Source organism: Salvelinus namaycush, chromosome 8 (assembly GCF_016432855.1).
Source record: "Salvelinus namaycush isolate Seneca chromosome 8, SaNama_1.0, whole genome shotgun sequence".
In the NCBI taxonomy this organism is placed as follows: domain Eukaryota; kingdom Metazoa; phylum Chordata; class Actinopteri; order Salmoniformes; family Salmonidae; genus Salvelinus; species Salvelinus namaycush.
In genome coordinates, this window is record NC_052314.1 from 39,727,097 (window position 1) to 39,751,080 (window position 23,984).

The 23,984-nt window shown below is 44.6% G+C and overlaps 1 pseudogene; it reads left to right on the forward strand.

Annotated features, from left to right (window-relative positions):
- Window positions 1-47: 47 nt before the first annotated feature.
- LOC120051909 lies at window positions 48-23,424 on the forward strand (annotated as a pseudogene).
- Window positions 23,425-23,984: the final 560 nt, after the last annotated feature.

Sequence of the window (23,984 nt, forward strand, 5' to 3'; positions counted from 1 at the left end):
TTTCACTGGCAGATTTTAGTCTGCAGCTTTGATTTGACAACACTCTGATGTCTGCAGTGGTGGCCCAGTGCCACTACAGCTTTGGTTTGCAGAGGGGCGTGGCCAATAACCTGTTCTACTTTGATGAGCAGACTGTCATCTTCCCATCCGGGAACAACTGTGTTCGTTATAACATTGATCAGAAATGGCAGAGGTTCATCCCAGGTATCTGCATGCTCACATCTCAGGAGTACAACAATATGGCTAGGGTGTTTTATAGTTGTTTAATGTCTCTGACACTACATCACTTTCTCTGAAATCTATTCATAGACAAATTTAAACCTGGCATCATTTTTTTGTTGCACCTGTTAAAGATATCCAACTTCCAGTTATGTTGTCTTTGTGATTCATCTTTGATTTTGCTCCTTAGGTTTGGAGAGGAGTCAGGGAATGTATGCCCTGGCTATCAGCTCAAACCGCCGATACCTGGCGGTGTCGGAGCGTGGAGAGAGGGCCACCATTACGGTGTACGACCTGCAGCATGAGCAGAGCCGGAAGAGGAAGGTGCTGAATGGAGGGGACATCCATGTCCAGGAGTTTGTCTCCATGGCCTTCTCCACCGATTCCAAGTACTTCATTGGCCAGTCAGGGGCGCCAGACTACACCCTTTTCTACTGGATGTGGGAGAAGCAGAAGGTCATGGCCATGGTGAAGACCACTGTGGCCGCTAATCCAGTCAACCAGGTGATGTCGGACTGCTCTCTTGTTATTGGGGCCAGGGAAGAGTCCTTGGCAAGGAAATGGTGATGTGGAATGATCCGCGTGTTCATTCAAAATAGCAGTGTTATTTTTCCATAGATAAGGCAGGGTTTCCCAAAGTCTGTTCTGCCCCCCCCCCCCCCCCCCCCTGGGTGCACGTTTTGTTTTTTCCCCCTAGCACTACACAACTGATTCAAATAACCAACTTATCGTCAAGCTTTGATTATTTGAATCAGATGTGTAGTGCTAGGGCAAAAAAACAAAACGTGCACCCAGGCAGCACCGACATTGGGAAACCCTGAGGGAAGGCATTAAATCGCATTCCGGGTTCTTGCTCCTTACTCTGTTATAGTATTAACTTTGTAGCTGATGACACACATGCTTATTTACTTTCAAAAGCTATATTATGATGGCACTGTCTCACACTCAACACTCTTAGAAATGAAGGTGAAGGTGCTATGGAAACATAATACACTCTTTGGAAAAATGGTTCCAAAAGGGGTCCTACCTGGAACCAAAACGGGTTCTACCTGGAACCAAAAAGGGTTCTCCCATGGGGGAAGCCGATGAACCCTTTTGGAACCCTTTTTCCAAAGAGTGTATTATGTTTCCAGGTCAGCTTGAACCCATACGACAACACCCAGATCTGTGTGAGTGGGAATGGAGTCTTCAAGCTGTTCCGCTATGCAGAGGGGGTTCTGAAGCAGTCCACCTTCCATAAGCAAGAGACCCATAACTTCCTATCCCATGCCTGGATGTCTGAGGAGAGGGTGATTGCAGGGACAGAAGCAGGTAGGCTGATGGTGTTTGAGTCTGGAGACCTCCGATGGGACATGAGTGTGACCACCAAGACCACCATGTCACAGGACCCAGACAGGTGGGCATAAGGAGAGAGGCTTGTGCTAACACAGTAATAACCTACCTGTCTACCATGAAATACAATTTTACCAAATTAGCTGTTTAGGAAAGCTAGATCAATCTAAAGTGCTCTTGGATATCATACCACAAAGGCAGTTAGAGTCCAGTTTGGGCAACTTCTTTCATTGCACAGGGCACAGAACAGATGTCACACAATTTCCATGCCTGCTGTGTTTCTTTTTACCTGCACACCTAAGAAGGTGAAAGCCGAAACGTCTGTGTATGTTACCCTCCTAATGGCGTAAAACATTCTAATAATAATACAAATAAATGTTTTACAGTGCAGAGGGAAATGATGAAGAGATCCCTCAGTTGCCACGGGTTACGGCCATCACAGCTTACTCGAAAGGCTTTGCCTGCTCGGCCGGTCCTGGGACTGTGTATCTGTTTGAGAGAACCGACGACAAGGACAACTACAGGAAGACCAGGGAGATCAGGGTGACAGAATTTATTTCACCAAACTATAACAATCACTCAAGCGAGCTGTATACTGCAAATCTAAGCACCTTCTGTACAAACAGACTATTTGTAAAGAGGTTTCTGATAATGTCTCTGCCTTTGTATTTATGCTTGTGTGTTTGTATTAATGTAACTGTGTGGGGTGTGCATGTATATGTGTGTGTGTGTATTCATGTATGTGTTCCATTTCAGATCCCCCCAGACCAGTGCAGTCACGATCCCAGCAATGCAGAGCAGCAGCAGATAGTCTCTCTGGTCATCAGTCCATCAGAGGAGACAGTAGTGACCAGCACAGATCGTGGTCAGCTCTACAGTATCACCCTGTCCTCTGCTGAGATGAGCAAGGGGGAGCAGGTCCAGTTTGAGTTCCTGTCCCACTCTTTCCACTCTGGGGCTATCACCGGCCTGTCCATCTGCATCCGCAAGCCCATCATCGCCACCTGCTCCCTGGACCAGTCTGTACGCATTTGGAATGTTGAGACCAAGTAAGAGCTGCGGGTTTCACAATCCCTTTTAATACAGATTTTCTGGAGTTTATGTCAAGTCTATACAGTGTCCCAGCCTGTGATGATTAACTCAGCTCCTTTGTTGTTTTAGACACTGAATGGTAGTTACAGTATATCTGAGAAAAAAACATTTCTTGGCTGGCTGTTAGGTTTTCTAGAGCCTATATTAGGTCTGTTTTTAGAGCCTATATTAGGTTTGTTTTTAGAGCCTATATTAGATGTTTTTAGAGCCTATATTAGCTCTGTTTTTAGAGCCTCCATTAGCTCTGTTTTTAGAGCCTATATTAGCTCTGTTTTTAGAGCCTCCATTAGCTCTGTTTTTAGAGCCTATATTAGATCTGTTTTTAGAGCCTATATTAGATCTCTTTTTAAAGCCTATATTAGATCTGTTTTTAGAGCCTATATTAGCTCTGTTTTTAGAGCCTCCATTAGCTCTGTTTTTAGAGCCTATATTAGATCTGTTTTTAGAGCCTATATTAGATCTCTTTTTAAAGCCTATATTAGATCTGTTTTTAGAGCCTATATTAGGTCTGTTTTTAGAGCCTATATTAGATCTGTTCTTTAAAGCCTATATTAGGTATGTTCTGTAAAGCCTATATTAGCTCTGTGTTTAGAGCCTATATTAGATCTGTTTTTAAAGCCTATATTAGCTCTGTTTTTAGAGTCTATATTAGATCTGTTTATTAAAGCCTGTATTAGGTATGTTCTTTAAAGCCTATATTAGGTATGTTCTTTAAAGCCTATATTAGGTCTATTTTTTAAAGCCTTTGTTAGGTCTGTTCTTTAAGGCCTTTATTAGGTCTGTCTCCCTTTCCGTTCCCCCCAGCACCCTCGAGCTGTATAAGGAGTTCCAGGAGGAGGCGTTCAGCATCGCCCTCCACCCGTTTGGCCTGTTTGTCATGGTTGGCTTCTCTGACAAGCTGCGACTTATGAACCTGCTCATAGACGACGTCAGGACCTTCAAGGAGTTCACCGTGCGAGCCTGTAGAGAGGTCAGAACGAAGAGTTCTCAATGCCAACAGTGCCTCATTGTAGATAGCTGAACATCACTGGTACTCAAACATTGATTTCTAGCTATTCCAGCTCTTGCAGTATACTGTGTGCTTTTTCCTTTCAGTGTGCCTTCAGTCACGGAGGACACCTGTTTGCTGCGGTCAATGGAAACATCATCCACATCTACTCCACCACCACGTTCGAGAACGTCCTCAACCTCAAAGGACACAATGGGAAGGTTAGGAATGGTACACTGGGGGAGGTCACTGATGGTTTACGGTGGGGTTTATCATCAGAGAGTAAGACCCTAGCTAGCAAGCTCCAACTAGCCCACTATCAGCCTGCCTCCGGCATATTTTCTCGCCCACATCTGGCAGCCGCTTGACCAACCTCAGTTCCAGTAGGCCTTACCTCAGGCCAACATTTCCTGGCCATGTGACCTGACCAGGAAAAACGTTTGGCGCTAGTTATAGCTTTAAGTTTTTCCTGGTCAGTTCACCTGGCTCGAAACACTCAGGGTCGCAGAGATAACGTGACCGCAAGTGGGTATTTTGTTTGAGGCTCGCCTGTCTCCATCTGCAGGTGCGCTCCATAGCCTGGAGTGGTGATGACAGCAGGCTGGTGTCGTGTGGTATGGAGGGGGCTGTGTACGAGTGGAACACCCTGACCGGCAAGCGGGAGTCGGAGAGCGTCCTCAAGTCCTGCAGCTACACCAGCGTCACCATCTCCCCTGACGCCAAGACTATCTTCGCCGTGGGGACCGATTGTACCCTGAAAGAGATCCAGGCCTGTCAAGTGAGACCCCCAAAAAGTTACATGTTTCTTCCCTCTAGGGAGTTTTTCCTGTATGTTGCTTCTGCTTTGCTTGCTCTTTGGGGTCTAGGCTGGGTTACTGTAAAGCTTTTCTTGACAACTGCTGATGTAAAACATTAGATTTAAATTTTATTGAAATGTCAGATACTCTGACCACTGCGTATTAGTTTTGAGATATAGTCAGTTATAATGATGCTATAAAATTATTTCAGGTTTTTCTTGTAATCAAATCAACAACAAAAAAAATCACATGCGCCGAATACAACAGGTGTAGTAGACCTTACCGTGAAATGCTTACTTACAAGCCCTTAACCAACAATGCAGTTCAAGAAATAGAGTTAAGAAAATATTTATGAAATAACCTAAAGTAAAAAAATTAGATCAAGAAGTAACACAAGAAAATTACATAACAATAACAAGGCTATATACAGGGGGTACCGGTACCGAGTCAATGTGCGGGAGTAAAAGGTTAGTCGAGGTAATTTGTAAAGTGACTGCGTAGATAATAAACAGCGAGTAGCAGCAGTGTAAAAACAAAGGGGGGTGGTGTCAATGTAAATAGTCCGGGTGGCCATTTGATTAATTGTTCAGCAGTTTTATGGCTTAGGGGTAGAAGCTGTTAAGGAGCCTTTTGGTCCTAGACTTGGCGCTCCGGTACCGCTTGCCGTGACTGGAGTCTTTGACATTGTTTGGGGCCTTCCTCTGACACCACCTAGTATATAGGTCCTGGATGTCTGGAAGCTTGGCCCCAGGCACTACCCTCTGTAGCGCCTTACGGTCAGATGCCAAGCAGTTTCCATACCAGGCGGTGATGCAACCAGTCAGGATGCTCTCGATGGTGCAGCTGTAGAACATTTTGAGGATCTGGCTATAATAATAGCTATAAGATGGTTTTAATAAGTGAGGGGTGCAGTTAGAACTTATTAGCCAGTTCTAAAGTATCTTCTTATTCTTACTATGCAGAAGTTTCCCTCGAGAGCGGTACTATGCTGACTGTTTGGAGTTAATATTTTATTTCCCTTAACTCTTCATTACATTTTTTGATGTGTTCAGTTTCCAGCTGTGTGAAGTGAAGTTCTGAAAGGGAAATAAATAGTGTTTCCCTCTCCGTCATAATGACTGGGGCCAGAGAGTTGATTAAATTCACACTCTGTTGTCACTTATTCTCATCCTTGAGTGACGGCCATCTTTCTGACAGTCTATGAAAATAATCAGGAAAGAGGATACAGTCCGTCAGATAGAGGCCCTTTGAGTTATTCTGGGCTGCTGGAGCTTGGAGAGAAAAACCCACAACAATCATAAACATCTCAATTTGGAAGAGTTTTATCCAGTCCTGAATAGATCAGTGGTTTTGTGGGATGTTGGATGCCTTCATCCTTCCCCATTAGGCTATTTGCATTCCAAGTGTTGGTGAAGTAAACAACTTTCCCTGACAGAATATCCACTTCAATAAATTAGTCCCTCGGGGTAACAAAGCTCGTCTTAAAAATGTACATTTACACTCCTGGATGAGGCTGGCATAATAACGCTAATGTTATGCATGAATGTTAACAACGCTTTACCTCTGCTGCATTTGTTTCTTGCCATCCCTTGATAGGACCCTTTATATGGTAGCCTCTATATGGTAGCCTTTATATGGGCTTTTCCTGGTTAAATAAAGGTTCAATTAAAAAAAAAATTGGTAGCCTTTAAATGCACATCCACTGTGTCCTCATCCCCTGGCTGTCCCATCTCTCTCTCTGTCAGATCCTACGTGAAGTGCCCGCTGAAGATGTGGCTTACACCACCATCGCTATGTCCCGTTCTGGGCGCACGCTTTTCACTGGGACCTCCATCGGAACCATCAGGGCCATCAAGTACCCCCTGTCCACCCAGAAGGACTGGATCGAGTACCAGGCCCACTCTTCACCTGTCACCAAGGTACGACTTGCAATACCTTCACAAAACAGTAAAATACTGTGCATTGCAATGGAATACTACACCACGCAGGACAATTTGAGCGATTACAGTGTAATGAACCACAACAACACAAAAACACACACAACCTGTTTTACAAGCATTTCGCTACATACCGCAATAACATCTGCTAAATAGGTGTATATGACAAATCAAATTTGACTTGATTTGATTTTTGATGACGCGCTGGATTCAAGATTGATGGCAAAGGCCATTGATTTGAGTACATTCGGGAAAGTATTCAGACACCTTGACTTTTTCCACATTTTGTTACGTAACAGCCTTATTCTAAAATGTATTCAAATGTTTTCTTCCCTCATCAATCTATACACAATACCCCATAATGACAAAGCAAAAACAGGTTTTTTGAATTTTTTGCAAGTGTATAAAAAATGTAACACTGAAATATCACAGTTACGTAAGTATTCAGACCCTTTACTCAGTACTTTGTTGAAACACATTTAGCAGCGATTACAGCCTTGAGTCTTCTTGGGTATGACGATACAAGCTTGGCACACCTGTATTTGGCGAGTTTCTCCCATTCTTCTCTCCAGATCCTCTTAAGCTCTGTCAGGTTGGATGGGGAGCGTTGCTACACAGCTATTTTCAGGTCTCTCCAGAAATGTTCGAACGGGTTCAAGTCCGGGTTCTAGCTGGGTCACTCAAGGACATTCAGAGACTTGTCCCGAAGCCACTCCTGCGTTGTCTTGGCTGTGTGCTTAGGGTCATTGTCCTGTTGGAAGGTGAACCTTCACTCCAGTCTGAGGTCCTGAGCGCTCTGGAGAAGGTTTTCATCAAAGATCTCTCTGTACTTTGCTCTGGTCATCTTTCCCTTGATCCTGACTAGTCTCCCAGTCCCTGCCGCTGAAAAACATCCCCATAGCATGATGCTGCCACCACCATGCTTCACCGTAGGGATGGTGCCAGGTTTCCTCCAGACGTGATGCTTGGCATTCAGTTCAAAGAGTTCAGTCTTGGTTTCATCAGACCAGAGAATCTTGGTTCTCACGGTCTGAGAGTCTTCAGGTGCCTTTTGGCAAAATCTAAGCGGGCTGGCATGTGCCTTTTCCTGAGGAGTGGCTTCCGTCTGGCTACTCTATCATAAAGACCTGATTGGTGGAGTGCTGCAGAGATGGTTATCCTTCTGGAAGGTTCTCCCATCTTCACAGAGGAACTCTGGAGCTCTGTCAAAGTGACCATCTGGTTCTTGGTCACCTACCTGACCAAGACCCTTCTCCCCTGATTGCTCAGTATGGCCGGGCGGCCAGCTCTAGGATGAGTCTTGGTGGTTCCAAACTTCTTCCATTTAAGAATGATGGAGGCCACTGTGTTCTTGGGGACCTTCAATGCTGTACAAATGTTTTGGTACCCTTCCCCTGTCAACTGTGGGACCTTAAATAGACAGATGTGTGCCTTTTCCAAATCTTGTCCAATCAATTTAATTTACTACAGGTGGACTCCAATCAAGTTGTAGAAACATCTTAAGGATGATCAATGGAAACAAGATGCACCTGAGCTCAATTTCAGTTTTTAAAAATGTCTAATCGCCTTTTGCTTTGTCATTATGAGGTATTGTGTGTAGATTGATGAGGAAAAGTTTTATTTTGTCCATTTAAGAATAAGGCTGTAACGTAACAACATGTGGAAAAAGTCAAGGCGTCTGAATACTTTCCGAATGCACTGAACGGAGGTGTTGAAGTGTGTGTCCTCTCTGTGTTCAGATGGTGATCACTTTTGATGACCAGTACCTGCTGACGGTATCTGAGGACGGCTGTCTGCTCATCTGGAAGATCATAGACAAGGAGTGCCGCTGCCTGAAGAGAGACAAGGAGATCACCTACGCTGAGGAGATCCTCATCACCAAGTCAGACCTGGAGGAGAAGGTAGCCCACCATGGGGATTTTGGAGCATTACACTGATGTGATACATGGGTTGGGTGTGTTCCATTATTGTAGGTTTGTGAGGGCCATGGTCACTCCTACTCTCACCTGATTAATCACATTATCCCTGTCCTCCTGTCCTCTCCTCTTCCCCCCTCTCCTCCCCTGCTCTCATGCCTCCTTTTCTCTCTTCTCCCACTCGCTTCACTTCACTTCACTTCACTTCACTGCTACTACTCTTCTTCTCTCACTCTACCTTCTCCCTCGCTCATTCTCTCCCTCACTACCTCCTCTCCTCCTATAACAGAACCAGCTGATGTTAGAGCTGAAGACACGTGTGGAGGAGCTTAAGATGGAGAATGAGTACCAGCTCCGTCTGAAGGACATGAACTACAACGAAAAGACCAAGGAGCTGTCAACTAATTTTGTTCGGCAGATGGAGTCGCTCAAGACCAACATACAGGTGAGACAGACAGGGCTTCAAACACAATCAGTTACCTACCTCAAACAACTTAACTAAATGAAGTACTTCTGAGGACACACGAGAAGCAAGTACAGGGAGTGAACATTTTAATAAATAACCGACATGAAACAAACAAGGACAGCGTCTGGACAGGGGAAACATAACTAAAGTAAAGCTGACACGGCGATCAAACTGAGAAACAGACAGATACGCGTAACGATGGTGACAAGTGTGCGTAATGATGAGCAGCGAGGGCGCCAGGGAGGGAGGGAGAACGAGAGCAGGCATGATAGTACTCATCAATTTGATTCAATTCATTCATGCTCTTTTCTATAACCTGTAGGGAACACAATATATGGCATGTAGTGTGGCACAAATTAGGATATAGGGGAGGGTAATGGGCAGGGTATATGCAAATGAAATACTGTAGTATTTACAATAGATAAAAAAGTGTAGTGGTTTTGTGGATTAGTGTGGACTGTAGTATTTTTGCGGACATTACTGTAGTAGTTACTACAATGTTTTTTGTGTGGATAATACTGTAGTATTTACAGTATACTCTACAGCAGTAGTTCCCAAACTTTTTATAGTTCCATACCTCAACCTCCAGCTGCGTACCCCCTCTAGCACCAGCGTCAGCGCACTCTCAAATGTTGTTTTTTGCCATCATTGTAAGCCTGCCACACACACACAATATACGATACATTTATTAAATATAAGAATGAGTGTGAGTTTTTGTCACAACCCGGCTCGTGGGAAGTGACAAAGAGCTCTTTTAGGACCAGGGCACAAATAATAATATAATAATAATAAATAATTTTGCTCTTTATTTAGCCATCTTACATATAAAACCATATTTGTTCATCAAAAATGGTGAATAACTCACCACAGGTTAATGAGAAGGGTGTGCTTGAAAAGATGCACATAACTCTGCAATGTTGGGTTGTATTGGAGAGAGTCTCAGTTGTAAGGGGTGCGTAACTGGTGGCAGGGAAGTCAGACGCAGTAGAGCAGATCTCGGTAATAGCCAGAGCAGTTTAATTCCAAAACCAACAAGAAAATAACAGCTTGGGTACTAAACCCGACACGCACCAGTCAACATGTGCACAAGCACTTACAAACAAACAATACTACACAAAGACATGGGGGGAACAGAGGGTTAAATTATGGTCAGTAAAGAAAACTTTAAGCTTGTCTCTCAATTTAAAAAAAACATGTCAATACTTTGCCCCTTGATAACCAGCGCACTTCTGTATGTTGTAAAAGCGTTACATGGTTGCTGCCCATATCATTGCATAATGCAGAAAATACACGAGAGTTCAGGGGCCTTGCTTTAACAAAATTAACCATTTTCACTGTAGTGTCCAAAATGTCTTTCAAGCTGTCAGGCATTCCCTTGGCAGCAAGAGCCTCTCAGTGGATGCTGCAGCGTCGGGAGCAACTGCTTGCACGTGCGTTACCACTCCACTATGTCTCCCTGTGATGGTTTTTGCGCCATCAGTACAGATACCAACACATCTTGACCACCAAAGTCCATTTGATGTCACAAAGGTGTCCAGTACTTTAAAAATATCCTATCATGTTGTCCTGATTTCCAGAAGAGGATGTCTTCCTTAATTGAGCCCCCATGAATGTAACGGACATATACCAGGAGCTGTACCAGGCCCGCCACGTCTGTTGACTCATCCAGCTGTAACGCATATAATTCACTGGCTCGTATGCGAAGCAGTAATTGTTTCAAACATCTCCTGCCATATCACTGATGCATCATGAAACAGTGTTGTTTGATGAAGGCATTGTCTGTATAGTTTTTTTGGCCTTTTCCTCCAGCATTGTCCCAGCATATCTGCGGTAGCAGGAAAAATGAAGTCCTCCACAATAGTATGGGGCTTGCCTATCCTAGCCACTCGGTAGCTCACCATATAAGACGCTTCTAGCCCCTTCTTATTAATGGTATCTGTTGCTTTTATACATGTCTTACTACTCAAAAAACTCCAGTGGCTTATTTTTCAAATTGTCATGTTTCGTTTCTAAATGTCTGCGAGAGAGTAACGGTTAATGTGATTGGATTTTAATTATTTGACTTGGCTTCCTGCATTTGACATTGTGTTGTTATTTCGCTGAACACTAGATGGTTTCATTTTATTTTTGGCAGTTACACGAGGCTACTCAGGCGAGAAAAAGAACTCACCCAAATGTATAGCCCTGTTGGAAAATATAAATGTACTCCCCAGTTTGGGAATACCCGCTCTACAGTATACTACAGTTTGCTCCGTTCCGGATATTATTATGAGCCGTTCTCCACTCAGCACCCTCCACTGACATGATTGAGGGATATTGCAGGGTGTAGTATAGTATTCTACAGTTTACTAAAGATTTCTATAGTAAGTACTGTGGTATTCTATAGTAAACTGTAATATTTCTGTGGGCGTACATATAAATAATCATATTTATTTCAAAAGCATTACTTATGTCTATGATAATTCATAAACATTAGTGTTTTTTAAGTTAAGTGAATGTATTTGGTTTATTTTTTAGGAGTTACATTTGACCCCAGCTACTGTTACTGAGACAGATGTACTGTACTTTCCTTATATTAAAAAAAGTGACTGGCCGAGTTCAAGTGGTCTCAATTGCCCCTGGTCTCCCCGACATCTGATTTACCTCGTACCAAATAACTCTGAGTCTGTTTACTGTACTGTACAGTCTTAGAAAAAAAGGGTCCCCAAAGGGTTCTTTGTGGGGGGATAGAGTTCTTGCAAGAACCGGTTTTGGAAGGCAAAGGGTTCTACCTAGAACCTTTAACATCCTAAGAACCGTTTTTGGAGGAAAGGGTTCTTTGATAATTCTTCGTAAGGCAAGAAGGGTTCTACATAGAACCATACATCATATTTCACAGCATGCGCTAATGAAGGGTGATTTTCAGAATAGTTTGTTTAAATATCTATGTTTTTGCATGTACAATGATTGGTTGATTATAAAGAACATTCTAGGTAGAACCTTCTGCAAATGGTTCTACCTAGCACCAAAAAGAACAAAACGAAGAACCCTTTATGGTTCTACTTAGCACCTTTTTTTCTAAGCTTGTAGCTCAGTATAATACTTTTAACACGGTTTGACTTTCAAAAGTGTTCAGCTCTCATTATGGTATGCACTGAGTGTACTTTGCCCTGTAAGAGTCGGCCTTGATAAGAGCTACTGCTAGATCGATACATGGAAATGAGAATTGAAAGTGGCTCTGGCTAGGCTGGCGTAAGGTGAACACCTCAGTGAGGTGCATGTGCAGAGATATCCCTCTCGCTCTCCACCTTTCTTCACCCCTCTCTCCATCTCTCCTGTCAGATCCTGAAGACGGAGAGAGACAATATGGAGGTAGCTAATCAGGAGACCATGTTCGAGGTCGTGGAGAAACACTCCAAAGAGCTGCAGGATATGGGTAAGTTCTGTTCTATTCTGTTCTATTCTATGCTATTCTCAGTTCTTGTCCGTCTTTCAGAAGAAAACAAAAGTGACCTTTAAGTTTGGAGTTAAGAGACTTGAATGAGACTTGAATGACTCCCATTGCAGTGTGTACATTGACAGCAGCACATAATAGCATTGACTGTGTTTGATCCAGGGTCCTCATTGGATATCCTCTCTGTCTCTCTCTGCGTTCCCCTAGAATCGGCCAACAGTCAGAAGCTGATGCTGGAATATGAGAAGTACCAGGAGCTGCAGTTCAAGTCTCAGCAGATGCAGCAGGACTACGAAAAGCAGCTGCAGCAGATGGACGAGAGCAAGACTGCTGCCCTGGAGGAGCTCACCCTCTACTACGACGGAAAGATGCAGGAGAAACTACTGGTGCTGGAGCAGGTAGTGGATACTAGGATATCAAGGGGTTGTATGGGGACGTTTGGAGGTGGGATTTGCGGCTTTATATAGTGTCCTCACAGATAGGGTCCTGTTTTTTCCCCTCACCAGGAATAACTTCGGGTTAGTGCCCAGAGTTCTCCCTGGTCAGATCATGTGGTCCGGAAAAACTCCTGGCCTTACTTCAAGGCGATGTAGTCTAGTCAGGCATTTAGCGGCAACCTTCACCCTCCCTTCTGTCCTCTCGTTCTCCTCTTCTCCCTGCTGTGACACTGATTGGAAGTGAAGAGACAAATGAATATCGGAGCACCAGGTTCTCCATCGAGGATGTCTGCGGAATCTTTAAGGAAATGCGACGTCAACTCCCATCATTGCTAATGGGGGTGTGAGAGGCGGGCGTGGGGAGAGGGGTGGGGTATGTGGGGGGGCGCAACACTGGGCCTGCATAACCACCTCATTATTTCATTCTGAGAGAGAGAGAGAGAGAGAGAATATTAAAGAACCCACACTACAATACATCACATTACCATTTAGCCCTCAGATGTCATACTCAAGAAATAATCACGAAAGCACAGCAAGTTGACAAGACACTGGAAGAGAACCCTCCTGAAAGGATTCACAGAATACTTCATTCGCCCCCACCCAATACATTCCCAGAAATATTTGTAAAAAGTCTGATGGCAAACCATCAATACCAGGGAGGCCAGAGGAGATCTGCATAACTGCAATGGACAGTTCCTGCAGAGTAATGTCCAAAGCAGCTCTCTGCTCAGGGCCCAGTTTAGGAAGTCCTTGAAGGAACTGTGCAGTGCACACAGAGTCACAGTCTTCCGCACTGTAGAGAGCAGAATAGAAATCCACGGCATGGATTTGCGCTGAGACACCGACCTGAGATACCGACCACTCGAGATTAAAAAAAGAAAGTGCAAAGAGCGGCCATATCACTGAGAGAGAGTAGCAAAACGAGACTTCTCATGTAAGAATGACCCCAGTTCATGTGTTTTCTCCAGTAAAGTTCTTTCTAGAACAGGGCCATTCGGAGTGAGTAGTTTCAGTTCAACAGTTTATATTCCGCTCAAGTACTCTGGCAGTTTCTTTCATCATCCCTTGTGGCTCAGTTGGTAGAGTTGGTAGAGCATGGCGCTTGCAACGCCAGGGTTGTGGGTTCAATTCCCATGGGGGAACGGTATAAAAGTCGCTCTGGTTGAACTACCTCCATCTAAATAGTAGATGGAGAAGTATACTGTTGACTAAACACACATAATTTGGCCTTCCCAACCTTCTACCATTGACTCAAAGTTCCCCTTTGTAGCTCTCCACAGGGCCTGCATAATCACCTTATTATTTAGAGAGAGAGAGAACCTCAGTAGCCTAGTCCTGACTGGGATAATTGAGGCTGTACTAAAGGTGCATAAACAAACAGCCAACGATGGGATTATCCATCTTCACAGATGCCATGCTAGGATGACCTAACCTCTGTCTGTGTTGTGAGGCAGAGCTCCCATTCAAACCATCTTTATCTCACTCTCTATCCTTTCACCTCTCTCTTTCTCTGTGTCTCATTCCTTCTCTTCAACTTAACTCTTCCCATATATCTTGCCTTGTTATTTGCTACCTCTTTCGCCTTCCATTTTTCTTTCTCTATCAATTTTTATTATCCAGAGCGACTAGCAGTTAGTGCGTTTCATCTTAAGATACACTACATGACCAAAAGTATGTGGACACCTGCTCGTCAAACATCTCTTTCCAAAATCATGGGCATTAATATGGAGATTGTCCCCCTTTGCTGCTATAACAGCCTCCACTCTTCTGGGAAGCATTTCAACTAGATGTTGGAACATTGCTTCGGGGACTTGCTTCCATTCAGCTACAAGATCATTAGTGAGGTCGGGCACTGATGTTGGGCGATTAGGCCTGGCTCGCAGTCGGCGTTCCAACTCATCCCAAAGGTGTTTGATGGGGTTGTGGTCAGGGCTCTGTGCAGGCCAGTCTTTCACACCAATCTCAACAAACCATTTCTGTATGGACCTCGCTTTGTGCATGGGGGCATTGTCATGCTTAAACAGGAAAGGGCCTTTCCCAAACTGTTGCCACATAGTTGAAAGCACAGAACCGTTGAATGTCATTGTATGCTGTAGTGTTAAGATTTCCATTCACTGGAACTAAGGGGCCTAGCCTGAACCATGAAAACAGCCACAGACCATTATTCCTCCTCCACCAAACTTTACATTTGGCACTATGCATTGGGACAGATAGCATTCTCCTGGCATCCGCCAAAGCCAGATTTGTCCGTCGGACTGCCAGATGGTGAAGCGTGATTCATCACTGCAGAGAACGTGTTTCCACTGCTCCAGAGTCCAATGGCGGTGAGCTTTACACCACTCCAGCCAACGCTTGGCATTGCGCATGGTGATCTTAGGCTTGTGTGTGGCTGCTCGGCCATGGGAACCCATTTCATGAAGCTCCCGACAAACAGGTCTTGTGCTGATATTGCTTCCAGAGGCAGTTTTGAACTCGGTAGTGAGTGTTGCAACAAAAGGACAGACGAGGTACAAGCTACACGCTTCAGTAGTCAGCGGTCCCATCCTGTGAGCTCGTGTGGCCTACCACTTCGCTTTGTTTCTCCTAGATGTTTCCACTTCACAATAACAGCACTAGCAGGGCAGAAATTTGACGAACTGACTTGTTGGAAAGGTGGCGTCCTGTGACGGTGCCACGTTGAAATTCATGGAGCTCTTCAGTAAGGCCATTCTACTGCCGGTGTTTGTCTATGGAGATTGCATGGCTGTGTGCTCGATTTTATACACCTGTCAGCAGCGGGTGTGGCTGAAATAGCCAAATCCACTCATTTGAAGGGGTGTCTACATGCTTTTATATATACTGTATAGTGTAGCTAGGTGAGACAACCACATCTCAGTATTTTTTTAAAAATAAAGTAGCGATCAGCAAAATCTGTACTAGTAGGACAAAGTCAAGTGTTAGTACACGAAAGGAAAGGGTGTTGTTTATTTTTTGTGGGGAGTGAGGGGGGGGGGGTGCTGTGGGAATATTTAAGTTACACTTTGAAGAGGGTAGGGTTTCAGATGTTTTCGAAAGATGAACCCGAGACTCTGCTGTCCTAGTGTCCGAGGGAAGCTTGTTCTACCATCTCCCACTTATTTCTCGCTCCCTCCCTAACCTCCGTAGTGTCAGGAGGAGTCTCGTATCCAGGCGAGGGAGTTTGAGGAGAGCAGGAAGCAGATGGAGGAGGATGGAGACAGGGAGATGCAGGACATCAGGATCCGCTACGAGAAGTGGCTGAGGGACGAGAGGGAGACCAACATGCGCATGAAGAGAGACACTGGCATCATGAAGAAGAAGGTAGGGACATGATCTTCTCACCCCCACTCCTCCAATCTCTCTCAAAAGTTTCCTTGATTCCTTTTGTCCTCTTGCCTTCTTCTCAGGACATCAGAGGGATAAGAGGAGAGCATTGGAGGAGAAGATCAGAGGCTCCTCTCCTCAGATCTTCTCCAATGCTCTCCTCGCTTTCCTCTGATATTTTGAGAAGGAAGTGGGGAGAGAACGGGAGGATGCAAGATCCACCCCTACTTTGCTTCCAAGTCCCATCCCATCCTACACGCCCCACTCAACCCTCTCCCATCTAGCCCCTGCCTGCCTTTTCATCACACCTCCCAGTCAGCTCTTCTCTCCCAGCCTGCAGGCGTGGTAGATCATAATTACAGCCAATCAGACTGCAAGCAGGGCATGTCCGTCTGTCCACAGTTAGGCTCTAATGCGCTCCCTCTGCATGCTCACTCAATATCCCAGGGATCACTTTAATGGAAATGGATGACGTTGAATCAGATACTCTGCATATTCAGCCGTCCTATACACCTGGTCCCATTCTGTCTATCTGTTGTCTTTTCTTGTCTTCTTTTGTCTCCTTCCCTTTCTTCCTAGATCAAGTCTGGCAATTTTTACTATCCAATATGGTTTTGGATGTGGAGGCCTTATTATGGGTTATGGAAGCTATAAAGAATATGACCATTGTGTAAGGGACAATGAGTTATGATGACATTTTCCTCCTCTCCCTTCTACCTCTCCCTCCCTCCCTCCCTCCCTCCCTCCCTCCCTCCCTCCCTCCCTCCCTCCCTCCCTCCCTCCCTCCCTCCCTCCCTCCCACACACACACACACACTGCAGTTCAGCAGCCTGCAGAAGGATATAGACAACAGCAACGTGGAGATGGAGAGGATGAAGTTGGAGCAGCAGAAGCTACAGGCCATCGTCAAGTCCTTGGAAAAGGACATCCTGGCTCTGAAGAAAGCGATCCAGGAGAGGGACGAGACCATCCAAGACAAGGTGCGTGAGTGGCTGCGGTGAGGGGTGCAAGGGGTGAGGGGGTACAGCAAGATGCCGAGGAAAGGAGAGTGTTAGTTTTGTTCCAAAAGCAGCGAGGAAGAAATTATTGGTTTGCATCCAAGGTATGCAGAAACATGGAAGGTGACTGGACGTCACTGAAACTGTTAAAACACTGAGGAAGGAAAACAGTCTGTTTTGTATAATGGAGATCTACTGGTATGATTGTGTTCCAGTTCAATTTGTTCTAATGCCCGTCTCTCAGAATCAAACACAATCAACTCATACGCTACCATAGATTGTCCATCAAAAAGTTTCCTCTCCCCCAGCCATTCATCCTGACTGAGTCCCGGTGCCATGCATCACACCAGGCAAGGTGACTGTGAGACTGTAAGACTCCCCCCCCCCCCCCCCCCCAGCGCAAAACAGCACTGAGCCTTGAGAAGTGAAGGTCCACTAATGACTAGTCCCACTCAGACACCTGCTCTATGAGCACGAACGCACAAATGCGTACGTGCATAGGTGCACACACATGCATGCACAACACGTGTCAATGTGTAGAACCTCCTTGACAACACGCATGCTGCTGTTAGCGCTATTGATGTGTGAGACACTGTAGTGTGTTATTTCCCTTAAAGAGCATGTACATATTTTACCATCAGTGTTATGAGGGGTAGACAGGGGAGGAAGGCATTTGCATCTCTCTCTGTTGGCTCTCTTTGTGCATACAGGGAAACTTAATTAGTGTGTAAATGTCACAGATGCTGTCCTATGAAAAGATCACCCCCCTACACACACACACATACACGCACGTACGCACACACACACACACAAGATTAAACGGTTTCAAACAGCTAATTGGACAGGGAGTAAATTCGAACAAAATGGTTCTGCATCAAAAGAGGATCCACCCAGTTCAGTTGAAACACCTTCCTCTTCATGAATAAAGATTCACACTCAGCAGCAATAACCTTGGCATCTGTTGTTCCTACGCTCTCTTGTCTGGTTTGCTCGCTCGTCTCTAACGATAATACATTTGAACATTAAAAGGTGCTGCCCAGAAGTTAAGCCGAACATTTAGATTTGGATCACCAAAGGGCTTTTATTGTTGAACTACCTATACAAAATGACATTTCCTTTCAATTTCATGGGATATCAAAGTTTGGAAGAGGACCGTGAACATAATTGAACTTTTTAAAAAAGTGACTATAAAAATCTCATGGCTGTTAAATGTGTAGTCTGTTAGTGTGAATACAAACTTTATACAGAGATCTGAAGCCTATTTATGCTTTCTCACCAACTCCTATTGTTGTTGTGTGACAATGAGTTGGCAAGACAGTACAAACAGATCTGGCACCAGGCTAAAGTCTTGTCCTGTTCCTGTGTACTGTAGGAGAAACACATCTATGATCTGAAGAAGAAGAACCAGGAGCTGGAGAAGTTTAAATTTGTCCTGGACTACAAGATCAAAGAACTGAAGAAACAAATAGAGCCCAGAGAGAATGATATCAAGGAGATGAAGGAGCAGATCCACGAGGTAAAACGAGATGGCTTCTCTTCTTCCTCCTTTATCAGCTCTTTAACGGGTTAACTGACATTTTTGAAATAGTTGAAAACCATCGCTGAAATGTCCCTTGAATACATACATTCTATCGGCGGTTGTCCACAGTAGGCTAACTGAAATGTCTCTTTGATTAGAATGAGAATTCAATATTCACAGAAAAAAATCTGTTCCTACTTTTGAACTTGTCATCATTGATACTTTTTGAAAGCGCCTGCCAACTTCAGGCCCTTTTCATCTACATGGAAATGAGCACTGGGGTCCATATCGATTTAGGGTTGATCAGGGTTTAGATGAGTCCTATAGATCAGCTGTGTGAGAGAGGGAGGTGGGAGAGAGTGGAGAATATGGAGATCAAAGCTATGCTCCCCCCCCCCCACACACACACACACACACTCTACACTCACACTTGTATTTTCCTACTAGCACTGACTTTACACATAACTACTTAATGCGAAAAAAATGACTTACCATGACTGTGATAATGTGGCTGTCTCGCCTAGCTATCTTTAGATGACTAACTGAGTTGCTCTGGATAAGAGTGTCTGCTAAATGTATTTTTTAAAACTATGTAAAAAGGCTATTGGCTTCCGGTGATTTGTAGATGGAGGAGGAGCTGGATACCTTCCACAAGAAGAACACTCAGGGGGAGCTGGACATCGCTGAGCTGAAGCTCAAACTCACCACGACTGACAAGGAAATGCACAAGGGCCTGCAGAAGGTGTGTACTGTATACGTAGCGACAGAGAGAGAGAGAGGTCCATATGTTTACATTTGTGCCTTTATCTTTGTCTGACTATCAGTGTCACCCAATTTGTCTGACAAGTCCACGATCTTCACCCACAGTCTCACCTCCATCCCTCACTTTACCTCTCTTCTCCACGATCTTCACCCACAGTCTCACCTCCATCCCTCACTTTTCCTCTCTTCTCCAAGATCTTCACCCACAGTCTCACCTCCATCCCTCACTTTTCCTTTCTTCTCCTTCTCAGGTGAGAGATGTGGAGGCCCTGGTACGCAGGTTCAAGACGGACCTCCATAACTGTGTGGGGTTCATCCAAGAGCCCAAGAGGCTGAAGGACAGCATCAGAGACCTGTACGACCGCTACGCACAGCAGAGTGATGTGGTGAGACAGCGTTGGCTACCGTGTGTTCCTGTTAAGAAGTGGTGAATGAATACACGTTTTTAAATGGCTGCTCTTCGTGTCTCTCAGCTGGATAAAAGTAGTGTGGACGCAAACGTCCAGAGGGAGTACGCTCGGCAAAGGGAGCACCTGGAGAGGAACGTGGCGTCCCTGAAGAGGAAGCTGGCCCAAGACAGCGTGGTCCACCATGCTGACAACGTCAAGATCATGCAGGTGACAGAGACGAGACTTTCAGAAATGACTATTGGAGTAGATGGATAAGTGTGTCTGTGTGCTCAAAACTATTTTCACATGATTTGTGGATTTGGTTTCATTCCCATTTATAAGACACCCTAAAGCTAGGCTTGTCGTTTTAGTGTCGTAGTCCTTGACTGGCTGACAGACAGACAGACGGACTAATTGACGGACTGACTGGATTACTTGATTGCTTAATTGGATAATTGATTGGTTGCTACAGGAGAACGTGACTCTGATCAGTGAGGTCAATGACCTGCGGCGGCAGCTGCATCTGGTGCGTTCCCAGGTCCATGACTACAAGAGTCTGGTGGGAAAGAAGGGCCTGACGCAGACCAACACACTCAAAGGTGACCTCTTTCTCTCTGATTTACAGTAAAGAGAATAGAGTGCAGCTTTCTACTCATTGGAAATATTGGTTGAGTTAAGTTCCCTGAACTTTTCTTTGGAGTAGAGCGTTCATATTTCTAGCCACTGGGTGTCACTGTGTGAATAGTCTATAATAACATTTATATTCATATACAGTTGAATCCAGAAGTTTACATACACTCCAACATAGGTTGGAGTCATTAAGGCTAGTTTTTCAACCACTCCACACATTTCTTGTTAACAAACTATAGTTTTGGCAAGTCGGTTAGGACATCTACTTTGTGCATGACACAAGTAATTTTTCCAACAATTGTTTACAGACAGATTATTTCACTTATAATTAACTGTATCACAATTCCAGTGGGTCAGAAGTTTACATACACTAAGTTGACTGTGCCTTTAAACAGCTTGGAAAATTCCAGAAAACGATGTCATGGCTTTAGAAGCTTCTGATAGGCTAATTGACATAATTTCAGTCAATTGGAGGTGTACCTGTGGATGTATTTCAAGGCCTACCTTCAAACTCAGTGCCTCTGCTTGACATCATGGGAAAATCAAAAGAAATCACCTAAGACTTCAGAAAGAAAATTGTAGACCTCCACAAGTCTGGTTCATCCTTGGGAGCAATTTCCAAACGCCTGAAGGTACCACGTTCATCTGTACAAACAATAGTTTGCAAGTATAAACACCATGGGACCACGCAGCCGTCATACCGCTCAGGAAGTAGACGCGTTCTGTCTCCTAGAGATGAACATACTTTGGTGCGAAAGGTGCAAATCAATCCCAGAACAATAGCAAAGGACCTTGTGAAGATGCTGGAGGAAAGGGGTACAAAAGTATCTATATCCACAGTAAAACGAGTCCTATATCGACATAACCTGAAAGGCTGCTCAGCAAGGAAGAAGCCACTCCTCCAAAACCGCCATAAAAAAGCCAGACTACAGTTTGCAACTGCACATGAGGACAAATATTGTACTTTTTGGAGAAATGTCCTCTGGTCTGATGAAACAAAAATAGAACTGTTTGGCCATAATGACCATCGTTATGTTTGGAGGAGAAAGGGGGATGCTTGCAAGCCGAAGAACACCATCCCAACCGTGAAGCACGGGGGTGGCAGCATAATGTTGTGGGGGTGCTTTGCTGCAGGAGGGACATGTGCATGTCACAAAATAGATGGCATCATGAGGTATTATTGTGGGAAGCTTGTGGAAGGCTACCCGAAACGTTTGACCCAAGTTAAACAATTTAAAGGCAATGCTACCAAATACTAATTGAGTGTATGTAAACTTCTGACCCACTGGGAATGTGATGAAAGAAATAAAAGCTGAAAGAAATCATTCTCTCTACTATTATTCTGACATTTCACATTCTTAAAATAAAGTGGTGATCCTAACTGACCTAAGACAGGGAATTTTTACTAGGATTAAATGTCAGGAATTGTGAAAAACTGAGTTTAAATGTATTTGGATAAGGTGTATGTAAACTTCCGACTTCAACTGTAAGTGCTTTAGAAGTGGTTGTCTGGTCACTGTTTCATTCCAAGAAGGCATATGTTGTTTGGGGTAAATCCTAAGAATTTAGGGTAAAGTCCTATTGGTCTACTTCTACTTCCCTATAAAGTAACTCCTGCATGATCTCACTCTGTATTTGGTCCCTATACCCAGCCCTGCTGTCTCCCAGGGCCAACCCCAGTAACATGGTGGTCCGTCTGAATGAGGAGGACGAAGGGGACCGCATCATCCAGCTGCAGCGCCTGGAGATCCAGAGACTGAGAGAGGAGATCCAGGTCCTGATGAAGACACACCCCTACAGACCCCCCTCCACCGCCAAGCTACCCTCCCTCCAAACCAACACATAACCACCACTACCACCCCTACAGACCCCCCTCCACCGCCAAGCTACCCTCCCTCCAAACCAACACATAACCACCACTACCACCTCTACAGACCCCCATCCACCGCCAAGCTACCCTCCCTCCAAACCAACACATAACCACCACTACCACCTCTACAGACCCCCCTCCCCTGCCAAGCTACCCTCCCTCCAAACCAACACATTACCACCCCTACAGACCCCATCCACCTCCAAGCTACCCTCCCTCCAAACCAACACATAACCACCACTACCACCCCTACAGACCCCATCCACCTCCAAGCTACCCTCCCTCCAAACCAACACATAACCACCACCACCACCCCTACAGACCCCCCTCCCCTGCCAAGCTACCCTCCCTCCAAACCAACACATAACCACCACTACCACCCCTACAGACCCCATCCACCTCCAAGCTACCCTCCCTCCAAACCAACACATAACCACCACCACCACCCCTACAGACCCCCCTCCCCTGCCAAGCTACCCTCCCTCCAAACCAACACATAACCACCACTACCACCCCTACAGACCCCATCCACCTCCAAGCTACCCTCCCTCCAAACCAACACATAACCACCACTACCACCCCTACAGACCCCATCCACCTCCAAGCTACCCTCCCTCCAAACCAACACATAACCACCACTACCACCCCTACAGACCCCATCCACCGCCAAGCTACCCTCCCTCCAAACCAACACATAATCACCACCACCCTCTCTCCAAACCAATACATAACCTCCTCACCACCACCCTCTCTCCAAACCAATACATAACCTCCTCACCACCACCATTCACCCAACACAGTATAAGACCTCCACATCGTAGTAAAATGAATTTATAGAAAATGTTTACATATTTAAAGTGCCTTTTAGCAGAAGTAATCATTAATGGCATATTTTTAAAGCAACTTGGAAATAAAAAGTAGAACAATTCCTATTTGAGTTTTTATATATATTTTTTTATGAGATGGGCCCATTGGAATTTTCAAAAGTGAATGGAGGCTTTTCTTGTCAGGGTGGATCAAATCAATAAGTCATTGTGTCAGACTGGAAATTATGAAAGTTTTATGACAAACTATTCATTAACAAGAACAATGGACATTGTTGGGTATTGTTCATCAAAAACAATTTTCACCATATTGATTCAATATTTTATAGGCTTGTCAGTAGCCTTTTTGTGTTTTGACTGATGCATGTGGTGTGCATATTTAACGGGACTGCTCGGTGAAAGGGTATTCCTTTTTACGTTACCGTATAAACCAACACATAACCACCCCTACAGATTCCCCTCCACCGCCAACCTACCTTCCCTCCAAACCAACACATACCCACCACCACCCCCCCTACAGACACCCCTCCACCACCAATCTACCTTCCCTCCAAACGAACACATACCCACCATCACCCCCACTACAGAAGTAATAATGATTTCTTTTAAATTAAGCAGCTTGGAAATAAAAAGTACAATAATTAATATTTGAGTTTTTATATAATTGTATTTCTTTTTTTTATGAGATGGGCCCATTGGAATTTCCAAAGGTGAATGGAAGCTGCTCTTGTCAGGGTGGATCAAATCAATAAGCCATTGTGTCTGACTGGAAATGATTGTTTTATGACAAACGATTCATTAACAAGACCAATTGACAATGTTGTTTATTGTTAATCCAAAACAGTCTACAGCATATTGATTCAATATTTTATAGGCTTGTCAGTAGCCTATTTGTGTTTTGATTGATGCATGTGGTGTGCATATTTAACGGGGCTGCCCGGTGAAAGGATATTCCTTCTTACTACAACCATAATAATGGGATATGGCAAAAACGATATGCCTGTCATTCTCTGGCCCTGAAAAAAGTATTGGGAAAATCCTATTTTGTCTGTTT